This window comes from Dermacentor variabilis, chromosome 7 (genome assembly GCF_050947875.1).
Source record: "Dermacentor variabilis isolate Ectoservices chromosome 7, ASM5094787v1, whole genome shotgun sequence".
Lineage (NCBI taxonomy): Eukaryota > Metazoa > Arthropoda > Arachnida > Ixodida > Ixodidae > Dermacentor > Dermacentor variabilis.
The window spans coordinates 12,445,431-12,459,145 of record NC_134574.1 but is presented as its reverse complement, the minus strand read 5'-3'; the positions used below and the strand labels follow the sequence as shown (position 1 = coordinate 12,459,145).

At 46.5% G+C, this 13,715-nt stretch overlaps 1 long non-coding RNA gene across 1 annotated transcript in view; it reads left to right on the top strand.

Moving 5' to 3' along the window:
- The window catches only part of LOC142588955 (uncharacterized), an 87,609-nt gene that overhangs the window by 58,279 nt on the left and 15,615 nt on the right, over positions 1-13,715 (top strand). The window contains exon 2 of the long non-coding RNA XR_012829757.1: positions 3,046-3,084. This is a non-coding gene — a long non-coding RNA (uncharacterized LOC142588955). The remainder of the gene's footprint in view (positions 1-3,045; positions 3,085-13,715) is intronic.

Genomic DNA, 13,715 nt, shown 5'->3' with positions numbered 1-13,715 from the left:
CTTGCATTCCAGGCGCTGGTTTTTCACTTCGGTATGCTCAAGTCGAAGACTTTTCATTTCTTTGCGGTAATCTTCAACGTTTTCGTTCATTTACCCGACTGATTGTCTGATGGAAGTGAGCTCAGCTTTCACTGAGTTATTCGTCGCATCAATCTTGTTCATCTCCTTTTTTAGGTCACCCATTGCGTCCACAAATTTAGAGGACATCTCAACGAGCACCTTTGACACTTCTTTAATGCTAGCTGGCGCCTTTTAAACCAAGGCTTTAGCAATATCCGACAGAGCGTCAGTCTTGCTAGAAGCCATTTCTACAGTTAACTAGGCATAGTTGCAAACCTTAACACAACCGGGTAAACACTACAGAGACACACTGTGGCACACTGTGGCAGCAGTGACAGCAAAACTTCGGAAGAAGTTTAAAGAGGCAAAAGAAAAGAATGCTAACCTGCAATGTGAAGCAGGAACCGTTTAACAGATGCACAGTCGATGCTGTCACTGCTGCCAAATGATGTCTCTCCGGAGCATTGCCGTCTTTATAAGCTGTAAGTTGGTCACGAGGTCCTGGTGTCCAGCGCGTTTGAATAGGAACGATCCGGCTTTGCGCAGTTGCCCAGCTCAGTCGTTCGTCACCTTTATCGTAGGCCGGTTCACCAGCGATGCTGATACGGTTTTCGGGCTTTCGTAGGCGGCAAATCTGCAATGTGAAACAGGAACCGTTTAGCAGATGCACAGTCGATGCTGTCACTGCTGCCAAATGATGTCTCTCCGGAGCATTGCCGTCTTTATAAGCTGTAGTTCGATTTGCTTTAGTCATTCGTTTGGAATTATCTTCATTGGAGCTCACAGACAGTGTCGTCCCAAAGAATGCTTAGCCTCAACCATGTCATTTCCGGGCGAAAGAGAAGGAAGTCGTATCTGACGCCGTCTATCACAAAGGCAAGGTGTTGCGCGTACCGCAAGTTGTATTTTGGCCTTAAGCTTATCCACTCGCAGTGCTCCTTTTCGCGGCCATCGTAACTTCGTACAGGGACTGATCGGCCTGTGGATATGTCTTCTGCATTTCCTCTGCCTGTCTTGAGTATTCATTTTAAGCTCCACTGTAGACAGACAAGATTTCTCAGTTCATGTCCATTCACTTCAAGTTGGATGTGAAGTAAACTTGAAGAAATCAGTAAGATGGTCTCGTTCATTTCATTGAACACACTGAGGCTTTGGTGTCATCTGTCTTTTCGTCTCTTTGAACAGTGGGGAAGCCGAAATAAACACTGACACAGTACCTGGTCCCATCGCTGAAACTCATCTATTTCGGAATATCTAGAGTAAGCCATTTTTCCACATACACCAAACTTTGCAGACATGCTCTAATAAGCACAACTCATGCCACGTTCTCGCTACACCACTCAAGAATTATCACGTGTTTAAGACCCAGCTTTGGACACATAGCCACCCATTATATTTCGGTGCGGCTTCATAAAAAAGTGACTCGCCATCCCGGCCCTGCGAAAGCGGATATCTAGCGAAGCTGTTACAGGAGCACCAGTGAAACTGTTGAGGGGGCATGCTTTATTGATAGTTCGGATGCTTGTCTTGAGCTTGTTCTTTATTAAAACGTATGCTGGTCTGTGTGTTGCATAGGAGATTTCAATGAATGTATGCACTGCTCGCTTCACTTTGCTGTGTGCTTGTAGCCTCTGCCTTACGGGGGTATGAGCCATTGCTCACGGGGCTATAAGGCATTGCATTTCTATTGCAAAAGAACACAGGAAACACGCAGTAACGGTAGTAGCTAATAATCAAAGCAAACTAATCACGAGTCTCACGGCAGGGGTATCAGACATAACCGAAGCAGAGGAAATAGCTGTCGCACTGGCAGCAGAGGAAGGATACAGGATAGGAAAATCCCTCAACATATTAACAGACTCACAAGAGGCGTGCCGAAACTATATCAGGGGTAGAATAAGTAGCACGGCAATCAAGATCCCTAGTAGAGCACCGCTCTATGAAGGACAACCTACACACAACGTAATCTGGATACCAAGCCACGCAGGGATTCAGGGCAATGAAGGGGCGGACAGCTTAGCTCGAGGCTTCACCATCCGAGCGGGCACCTCAGTCCCCCCGGGAGAGCCTCAGATTACTTGCGGGTACAGTTATTCAGAGCTGCTAAACCTATATAGGGGGCGAAGATTCCAATACCCCCCACCACACAAAGCGTTGACGAAGGAGGAAGCCGCAGGATGGCGTAGAGTGCAGACGGGTTCCTTTCCAAATCTTTACATACTAAGCAGGATGTTCCCCACACAATATTGCGCCGTATGCCCGTGGTGCGGAGCAAGGCCAACACTATATCACATCACATGGGAATGCGAGAGAAACAAGACATTCCACAAACATACAACACCAATTGCGGAGCAATGGGAGAGCCGGCTCACCAGTTGCGAGCTAGGGGTCCAAAGGGCCCTCATAGCACACGCAAGCGAGGTGGCCCGACTCAGTGGTGCCCTGGACTAGGGGCCCACCCAAGGCTGAAAAGGACCCAAATTTTTCAAGAATGATGACTTCGTCCTCAACTCGCTAATATCTTAAAGAACCAATAAAGTTTTCCATTCCATTCCATTCTATTGCTTAGGGGGGTATGGACCATTGCTGCTGATGATAGATGCTTGTTTTCAGCTTGTTCTTTATTGAAACGTATGTTGTTCTGTACGTTGTAAGTGTGATTCCAATGAATGTACGCAGTGGGCGAGGGCGATGAGTCATTGTATTTTTGTTTGCTTAAGGGGGTATGATCTTTTGCTGATCATGAAAATTTTACACCGAATCTGCATATGGCTAGGATCCCCAGATTCTTTCGCTTCCGTCGCCACAAAAGTTTCATCATCAATCGCTCATACCCCCGCAAGCAAGCAAAAAATGCGATGGCTCGTAGCCCCGCTAGGCTACAAGCACTAACTATTGCTTCACACTAAAACATTTGTTACCGTGAATGTGAATGCGTCGTTACCACCTTTTCGATGACGGTCGCTTCTTCCTTTGCATTTGCAGAATTCTTCCTGCAGTGCCGATTGCCACATACAACTTCAGGTACGTATAATAACCGAGAGCAAACACTGTCTGGACTTCGCAAAAATAGCATTAGAGCGATTATAATTAAATTGTAAGCGTTCGATAGATTCCTAAAGGAGTGATAGACAAACCTTCAGATTATGAGCGTCGCTTCGGTTCTCGAAGCTAAGAAGTACGCTCTGAACTTCTGAGACGTCGCTCCAGGGACATGGTGCTCGCGCAAAATTGCTTAGTAGAGCTTTACAAATGCTAATAATGAGCAATAACAAAGTCGTAAAACAGGCGACAAGTGACACGGAAGTGATGGGGCGAGTTGTAAATGTAGGTATCGGTAAGTTTTCGTTGAGGCGTGTTTTTCAGATGGTATAATGGAGGCACAATCTTTTCATACCGGGTAGGCAGAGTAGTCAACCTTGGCGGGTGCGCTCTAGTCTGCTACTGTATACTTAACAAGAATAAATATACAGCAGAGCCGTGAACTTCTATGCTGCACTCCCATGTTGCTACATTGGCTTCGCAAGTTCCAAGCATCCTAAATGAGCCTCGACTACAGGTCTTACTCGTTAATACGCTTGTGCTGCCCGAAAATACGGTTTATATGCCTCTATGAAGCAGCTGGGATGGATAAAGTACTCTTGTGGTTGTTTGAGGAAAACATCGATATTTTAATGCCCGTCTTATGCATGTTTATTCGCTCTCTGCATAGTCCTTTGTTTCTGTGGCTCCTAAACACATCTTAAGTTCTGCCTGTCCTTTAAGACGTGAATAGCTGTTTCCAAATACAAACCAATTTTCTTATATAGTGCCATAACAGACGTTTAGAAAACATTCTTTCTAGAATGTACAGAAACGTTGATTAAGTAAACGTTCTTCAGCAGAATCAATGTAAACTTAATTATTCTAGTAATATCGTAGTCTCAAACTTACTTTAAAACACGAGCACTGTCTATTTAAGAAGCAAAAACGCTCGTAGGGATAAGCTATTTGGTTTAAAAGGGTCGGAATTTGGAGGAGCTGGTTGGTATGGCTTTATTACAGGGAAAAGTGCGCGAGTAAAACGGGACACGAAAGAAACACAGGACAGGCGTCCACCCAAGTGCATGTCCCGTACTGTTCCGTACGATTTCACACAGTTATGTGACTTGACATTAACACATTTAAAGAAGAGAGACCCCCCACATGAACCCAATATACAAGAATTCCGTGCTATTCACGACAAATATCAAAATAACATGGAATTCTACACTGATGGCTCTAGAACAAAAGAACACGTGGTGCAGGGGCCGCAACAGAAAATTGGGGAACAAGTATTCGTCTACGAAAACGTGCCTCTGTTTACACTGCTGAAGTTTATGCTGTATGGGTTGTAGTTAAAAAGATTATCACTGGCAAACATCCAAAAACACAGCCATATACACTGATTCCTTAAGTACACTAAAGGTTCTGCATCTGAAATCTGAGCGTGAACACCTGCTAGGGGATACACTAAACATGGTCACGCTTAATAAATACGGGAGATCAAGGGCCAGATTCCACTTCGGTTCCGTCTCGGAACCGTTCTTTTTCGGAGTGACGTCCAAAGGAGCAGTGCGAAGTACGCGAGGAGAAAAAGGGGAAGCCAACAGCCAATCGGCGAGCGGTCGACCTCGCGGGAGCCCGGCCCACGACTGCCTGGCTTTTTCGGGGGCACTAAAAGATAGGCTGCTTTAAAAAGAAATCAAATATGACAAATAATTGGCAATTCATATCATTTAATAAGAAGTCGCAGTACGTGCAAGACAGTGCAGTGAAGAACTATTTTGACGTTTCTTTCGGTACATCCCTATTGCAAAACCCAGTGCCAGTAGGACCCAGTGCGCCAGATTATGGTCCCAGTGCCGCGCGCTGGATGCTGGGCCGGCGTGGCGCACTGGGAGGCATTGGCTACTCGTGCGAAAAGCAGCTCTAGCGCGTTAAATATGTGGTGCCTGGACACCGTATACATTTTTTAATACAGAAAGTAACGAAGAGCGCTTTAGTGAAATAAAAAAAGAGAAAAATAATAACGTAAAAATAAAACTGCTCCAGCCGGGATTTGATCGCCCGACCTATATACACCAAGCCCGGCACTTTACCTCTACGCCACGCCACAACTTTTTTTCTTTCTTTCTTTCATGGTATTTATTACAGTGGCAACAACCCGACATTCACCAGTTGTGCATAGTCAGAGAATGGAGCGCAATGAAAGTCACACAGAGAACAGAACAGAATAGAATTTATTGATAGGAAAGACAGAGAGGTCGACCTGAGCTAGTGCGCTCTAGTCTGCTACTCTGCACTGGGGAAGAGGGAAGGGAAGTGAAAGTATTGGGATGGATGATGATGATAAGAGAAGTGGTGAGTGCTTCTGTACATGAGACAGTTGCCTCGCTAGAGCCGCTCGTCGAGCTTGGTGTCCTGCAGGAACTTCAACAATACTTTTGTTGCACGCATTGAAATTGCAGTGTCAGGCCATGGGCCGAGGATAGCTTCCTCCGAGAGTAGTTGTCAGCCGACGCTGGCTAGGAAACTGTCTAACGTCCTTCGCTCCAGCATATATGCTGGGCAGTCGCACAGTACGTGTTGCAGTGTTTCGGGCATCTGGCAGCTTACACAATCAGGGCTCTTCGATTGGCCGATGAGGTATGCGTAGCGATGGGTGAAAGCAACGCCGAGCCGAATCCTGTGTAGCAATGATGTTTTGCTCCGTGTAAGCTTCGGGGGCAAACAGAATTTACCGTCTGGGTCAATCGTATGTAGACGTCTGTGAATGTTATCAGAGTGGGCTCTGTAAACCTTTGTAAGGTCCTGCATGAGTGCCTTGATCATGGAGTTGGTGTCAGGTCGCGAGTAGGCAATCCGTATTTCATCAGAGGAAGAGGAGGCCGATCTTGCCTCACTGTCAGCGAGTAAATTACCAAAAACACCACAATGGCTAGGCACCCATTGAAAGGTGATCACGTGGCCACTTGACTCGGCACTGTGATAAAGTTCGACGATTTCCAGCACGAGCAGATAGTATGGTCCTTTCTTTAAAAAGTATTTTAGGGCCTGTAGCGCTGATTTGGCATCGCACAATATCGTCCATTTATGGGGTGTCTGCGTTCTCATAAAACGGACAGCCTCCCGTATTCCCGCAAGTTCCGCAGCCGTAGATGTCGATTTGTGGTCTAATCGAAATCGTTGAGTAATTCCAAGTTGTGGGATGACAAATGCGGCCGTTGTGGCAGATGGCGTGACCGAACCATCTGTATATACTTGTACAGTCCCACTATATAATGTAAATATATGGGACAGGGTGAGCTGCTTCAAGCCAATGGATGAAACGTGAGATTTCTTCCTAATTCCGGGTATCTGAAGCCTCACTAGTGGTCTTGGCAATGTCCATGGAGGTGTCACGGGGATGTCGGTGGCCTGGAATCTTGCAGGTACAATGCTTGCGTGACATGCAATAGCTTTAGAAAAAGTCAAGGTTGGTGCTTGGAAGTGTAGACAGTGGATGGTGTGAGTGTCTGGTTAGCAGGCGAAGATAGGTTCGCACAGGTTCACAAGACCTGTATATGTCGATAGGACAAGCCCGTGCTTCCGCTATTGTGCCCTTAGTTGACGTGCAGCGTGGCAAGCCAAGACATATTCGTAGTGCTTGTGCCTGAAGGCTCTCCAGCGTGCGTATACCAGATGACCCCATGTTAGATAATACAGGCATGCTGTAGCGTATGTAGCCCACAAAAAGTGCCTGGTACACTTGGAGCAAACTTCGCTCAGAGGGGCCCCATCTCAGTCCTGATATAACACGAAGAACGTGTATGAAGTTGGTCAGTTTAGCGTTAAGCGCAGTAACATGTTTGGTCCAAGAAAGACTGCGGTCTATTATCAGGCCAAGATATCTCTGGTGGGTGACTAAAGGGAGCGCCGTTCCGTCGACAACGATTGGATAATGTGACATTGATTTGCGCGTGAATGCCATGACTGCACACTTAGTTGCTGAGAGTTGCAGGCCTCTACGGCGCAAGTACTTCGCCGTTATGGTAGCCACACGTTGGAGCCTTGCACGCACTTGTGGACGTGTGACCCCAGATGACCAAATACAGTTATCATCCGCGTACGTACTGATACGCGCTGTTTCAGCTAGCTCGTCTGCAAGGCCCACCAGTATGATATTGAACAATATTGGGCTAAGGACACCACCCTGCGGAACACCCCTGCGAACGTCATGTATATCAGTCTCGCCATCCGAAGTGGACATGAAAATGGTGCGGCCACTGAGGTAACTCTGCAGCCATGCATACATCCGGCCACCAACACCAATATCCTCAAGCGCCTGAAGAATCGAATGGTGGAAGAGAAAAGGCATCGTTCCTACTGTGGGTAGAAATGTTGGTTTCACTTTAGAAGGGTGGTAAGGATAGGCACCTCAAAAAAATGGGATACCAGTCCGGCTGCGTATCAAGTCCATCATAAACCTGCTTTAGGTGTAGTGTGATGTGGATGAAATGTACCCTTGTAGGTACAACCGTTTTTGTGTTTCGGTCCATCATTCGCGTTTTCCACAAACTGTGCATTCCGATGCGAAAAAAAAAGACATATCGAAAGGTGCACTATTATCAGAGGTCGGCAGCAGGTATCGCACAGTATGAGCGTTAATCTCAAAGCCTCTTTTAAAGTCCGTTGGAGGACATCCCAAAATAGTATGCCGTCGGTGCAGCTAATGAAACAATGTTCAACCGCCTCTGGCACGTCACAAAGGCGACAGTTAACAGAAAAGACAAAGATACCCTTTTTCTGTAGCCATGTTTTTACTGGCATGGTTTCACTATGGAGTTTATAAAAGAATGTTTCGCAGCAAGGGGTATGAACATTTTACGAACTCGCTTTAGTACATCGTGACCTGGCCATTGAATGTATAGTGATCGGCAAAATGGAAGCGGAAATAGCATGGACAATAAATCTTTGTATAACGTTTTACGCGACAAAGAGTACAAGTATTCAGTGGAAAACTGAACTGTCAGGAAACGAACAGCCAAGTAAACTTCTTGCATGAACCCCCACAAGCATAAACGCGAAGGAAAATTGGAAGAAACAATTAAATCGGGTAACGCATTAGCAAGTGTGACCTGCATGAATGACCGAATTAAAGGATGCGATGTATCGCGAAAAAAGAAGAAACGAGACACTATTTGCCGCACATAAAGATGTACTAAACCCAGTCCACCTTCACTAATGGGCCTGAAATTATTGTCTCGCCTCACGGGCTTAACAGTTGAAGACCATACGAAGGTTGCAAAGATTCGGTGAAAGCGTTGGATGCAGAGCCTGGCATACTGCATAACTTGCAATATATAGTAAATTTTTGTTGCCAACAACTTATTGCAGGCCTCGGCTTGCCCAAAAATAGAAAGTCGGGGTGGAACAAATGTCTGGGCGTAACTTTGCAGGGCCGAAACCCGTTATTTCGAATAGTGTGCGCTTAATTTATATGCGTCTAGCGGCACGCCAAGATAGTTTGGCGGTACACCGGTCCACTTAACGCCTGCAAACTGTTCTGGTGTATAGCACCATGAGCCAAACCATAAGCCTAAGCTTTTTGCGGAGTTAATTAGTGCTCCAGATACGCTGCCAAATTCCTCTATTTTTGATACTACCTTTTCAACACTGGACTTATCCATATAGAAGAACGCTAAATCATCTGCATAAGCTAAGACTTTTACTTCATTACCCAGCATATTGAAGCCATGGATGCAACTCGACCGAATTACGCTTAAGCATAGCGGTTACAGATAAAGGGCGAATAGTAATGAGGACATCGGGCATCCTTGTTTTACTGAAGAGCAAATGGAAACGGGTTTTGCGAGTTGGCCATTAATAACTAAACAAGTAGTACAACACGTATAGCTTAACGCCTTTAAACACAACGGAGCCTACATTGGCATGCTCCAGAAGAGAAAATAAATAGGAGTGACTGACACGATTAAAAGCTGTAGCAAGATCTACCTGGAGCATTGCAAGCTGCTCAGTGGAACCGTAACAGTTTTGAAGAAGTGTACGGGCGATATGTATGTTGGTTTGAATGAATCGGTCCCTAATTCCACACGTCTGATGGGAACCAATGAGACTTGACATCGCAAATTGCAATCTATTCGATAAAACTTTTGCGAAAATTTTATAATCCACGTTTGACAATGTGGTTGGTCGGTAGCTTTCAACAGAACGCAGTTTGTCCTTATCTGAAGTTTTTGGAATTAAAACTGTGTGGGCTTTGGAAAAAGATTGCGGAAGGGCGTCTACCTCTAAACTTGTAATAAAAATGTTCAGTAATATGGAACTGATAATTGATTTGAAAGCTTTGTAAAATTTAGAGGAAAGTCCATCAGGGCAGGGTGTTTTCGACAGAGGCAGCTGATCAATAGCTAACTCAATTTCTTGTATCGTAAGGGTATCACTAATGAATGCACAGTCATCACCCTTCAAAGGTTTTACAGGAGACATAAAACTCTGCAAGACTTTTGTATCGTGATCATCGGGCCGGGCACTAAACAACACACTGTAGTAAGTTTCGAACTTACAAATTATGTCACTCGTATTTGTTAGAAGACTACCTTCAGAATATATTTTCGGAATTACTTTGGAAACAGCGTGACGTCGCTCGTCAAGTAAAGCTTGACGTGTTGGTTGCTCAGACTGCCGAGCACGCCTATTCCGGAATCGAACTCGCGCACCTCTGTAACGCAGTGCATTATAATTTTGTAACTCACATTTAAGATTTTCCATCTCAACAATATAAGTGCCTGGCATTTCGCATTCCATCTGATAAAGGTTGCATAAGCCCTTAAGAAGTATTTTCTCTTCATTTTTTCTATAGAATGCTTTCTGCGATCCAATTTCTATAGCCACTGTACGAACCTCTTTTTTAAAGAGTTCCCAAGCTGCAAATGACGGCAAGTCAGTAGAAAGAGATTTTTTTAGGGCCATGCACACGTGATTAATAAATTCCTGATCAATTAGGAGCTCAGAGTTAAGCTTCCAGAGTGCCCACTGTGGTCGGAAATTTGTTACAGATTTCTCACCAATCTTTGCGGTAACCATGCAATGATCAGAGAATGAAACTGGGATAGTAACAGAGGACAGCCCTCGGGAGAGGAGTGATGAAGAAACATAAATCCGATCAAGACGGGCGTAAGAGCGACCTTGAATTCGTGTATAAGAGCGAGCTCCCTGTCCCGACACTCCTATATCAATGAGCCCTGCATTTTCTATTACGTTAGACAAAACTTCAGCACTCCTGTCCCGCTGAGTGTTAATGCCGCTTCGATCGCTAGGATCACATGCACAATTGAAATCTCCCATTAACACGATGCAACGATCACAGTCCATTAGACTACGCACTGTATCAAATAAGAGAATTCATTTTGCAGCTTCATCAAATGCATAGACGTTGACTGTTCGCCATGGCCCACCCTGCAACACAAAATCACAACATGTATATCGAGCTTCAGTGTCAACATAGTAGCTAAATGCTGAACAAAGTAGGCTGTTTTTCAGAAACAGGAAACAGCCCGCGGATAAACCAAGAGCGTGGGAGACGCAGACATTATATTCAGGCAGAAAAGGTCGCAAAGCCCTTTCTGTCTCGTCATCACTCTCAATCTTCGTCTCCTGCACGGCGACGAAGTCTAGGCGCTTCCTAGACAAAAGCCGGCGAAGCTGCGCCTGTTTCTGCAAAGACCTAAGGCCTCGTGCGTTCAAAGTTGCGAAGACAAGTTGCTGGGACAGGGCCATGGTGACCTACCCACTATTTAGAATTAATTCTCTATGCAGTCGGTCCTAGAGGGTAACAGTGAGGCTCCCTCCGAAACCTCACCAGGCATCCTGGACCGTGATCGCCAGCACTTTCCATAGTGTGTCGATGTTTTGCGGCAACGTGCTTTTCTTATGGTACTGGCCGTCTCGCTATCCGTGCTTGATCCTGATCTATTAGTCGCACGGCGCTTCGGGATTGCCGTATCCGCGCTACTACTTCGTCTGTCCTCTGCCAGCATGGCGCACGTGTTGAGATGCTTCGGTTTAGCAGATGAATCATCAGCGGCTGCCTCATTCGCTGGCTGGGCAGCAACTGGCTGCGTGGTAACGGGTGCTTCTATGCGTGACGTCACAGGTCACGATGCCGAGTTGCTGGCAGCGTGACGTCATCGTGACTCAGCTCTGCTGCATCTTCCGCCTTTTTTCACCAATTATTTCAACGTCTCTCAGACAATGGGTACATACATGGCTTGCGACGCTGCCGTGTGCTTCTTCTGTGCAATGGGAAAGGCGATTCGACGTTTGGGACATCAGACTCTAGAGGATCGTGAGGTTGCGGCCACGTCGCGTACGTGCTCTCGGGTCCGCCTGATCTCGAGGCCGTTTTCCGTTTTGAGGATCGCTGACCGTGGTGCTTCCGCTGGCCTTAGGAAGCAGGTGCCCGGGTCTGGTGAAGAGTGCCGTACCCTGCTACCTGTTACCTGCTACCCTGCTACCTGTGCAGCCGTGGTTGTGGTATAGTTTCTGGAGCTGACGGATTTCCTGCAGACGGCGGCGAACGGCTCTGCAGGGTACCGTCTCTGGCACCAGGTTCGTTGTGGGTACTGGGAGCAGGGTTCTAGTCTGTCGTCCCATGAGTCTCTGCGCAGGGGACTTCAGCTCCGCATCCCTGGAGGCATTGCGCAACTCAAGTAAAGCGTTTTGGAAGTCGTGTGTCCTATACGAGCACTTATTAAGTAGTTTCTTAGCCCCTTGGACAGCCCTTTCAGCTATTCCGTTAGAGCACGGGTTATACGGGTTCGAAGTTACGTGTGCGATACCTAATGTGGTGAGAAACTGAATTCCGCATTATGGGACAGTGGGCTGTTATCACTGCACAGCTTTAATGGAAGTCCATCAACAGCAGCAATCTCCGCACACTATGTTTTCAGCTGTCTTGCTGTAACGTTTTGGAATTCACGTATTTCAAAAAAGAAGGAATAGAAATCGACGATTATGGCAAACTGCCGGCTGCCGTAAGAGAGCAAGTCCATTCTTACAGTTTCCCAGGGTAAGCTAGGCACTTCGGGACGCAAAAGTGGCATCTTCGGGTTTCCCGATTGATGCATTTGGCAGATCTTACAAGCTCTGCAGCACTGTTCAATATCCACGGACATGCTGGACCAGAACATAACGCGTCTCTCTCGTTCTTTGATTTTGTCTGCTCCCGAATGTGCGGTGTGAAGGAGGCTCAATATTGCTGCTCTCTTTGAGTGTGGTACGATTACCTCATTGCTGCAGAACAGTAGGCCATCCTGGATGTGTATGTCCTCCGGTATCACCAGTAGGGTCGCACGGCTTCCGGGACATCACGTTTATCGTCCCGCCAGCTTGTTCCCGCATATACTCGTAGCTTGTACAGGGTTGGATCAAGGACGTCTTCGATACGTGCTTTGGAAGCAGAAACGAAATGGAGCACATATACTTGAAACTGTTCGGTCTATTCAGCCATGCACACTTTGCTAGGAGACCGTGACAAAGAATCCGCAAGAAATAGCTCCTTGCTCGGTTTGTAGATAACACTGACAGGGTAGAGCTGCAAGGTGAGCCTCATGCGTTGCAAACAAAGGGGGCACTGGTGCAGCTGCTTCTTAAAAATCGACACGAAAGGGCGATGATCGGTTTCAACCGTAACTTCTGGCTGACTGTAAATGTAATCGTAGAATTTCGTGCAACCGTGCACTATTGCGAGAGTTTCTTTTTTCAATTTGTGCATAGCGCTGTTGTCCGTCCGTGAGTGACCGAGACGAAAAAGCGACAGGGCGGCCTTGTTGATGAAGCAGCGCACCAACATCCAATTGGCTCGCGCCGACTGAGTGGGAGACAGTTTTTTTCGGGCTGAAGTAGGATAGCACAGGTGCTTGCGCCAAGGACTGCCTCAACTTTCGGAAACTTTTTTCTTGCTGTTCGGTCCATACCCATGCAATGCATTTGCGAAGTAAGGTTCGCAGGGGGGATGAAACGTTAGACATGCTTTGAATGAATCACTGTACGAAATTATTCATACCAAGACACACTCGCAGCTTCTTACTGTTCTTGGGCGCAGGCATTTGTACTATGTCTTGCACTCGTTGGGGGTCTAATCGCAGGCCCTCTGCACTGAATATGCGGCCCAGGTAACGCACATGGGGCTCCAAGAATGCGCATTTCTTGAGATTCAGTCTAAAATTCGGTTCTTCACAGCGTGTCAACAAGAGTTTCAAGTGGTAATCATGGTCTTCTTTTTCCTTCTCCAGAGCAATATGTCGTCCAGGATTACCGCTACACACGGTAACCCTTCTATCAGGCGGTGCATTGGTTCTCAGAAAATCTCTGGGGCCGAGGCGAGGCCAAACGGTATTCGAAGAAACCGATAGCAGCCATACGGGGTGCTCAATGTGCATAGTTTTGAGCTTCAATTCAGATCCCACATCTAAAGTTGAAAAAAAGAACAGGCTCGGAAAGTCGCGGAACTATGTCCCCTATTCTTGGCATAGGACAGTTTTCGCGTAACAGTGACTTGCTTAACTCTGTTGGATCCAGGCAAATGCGTACTTTGTCCTTTTTCACTAGTGTGACCATGGGACTGGACCATT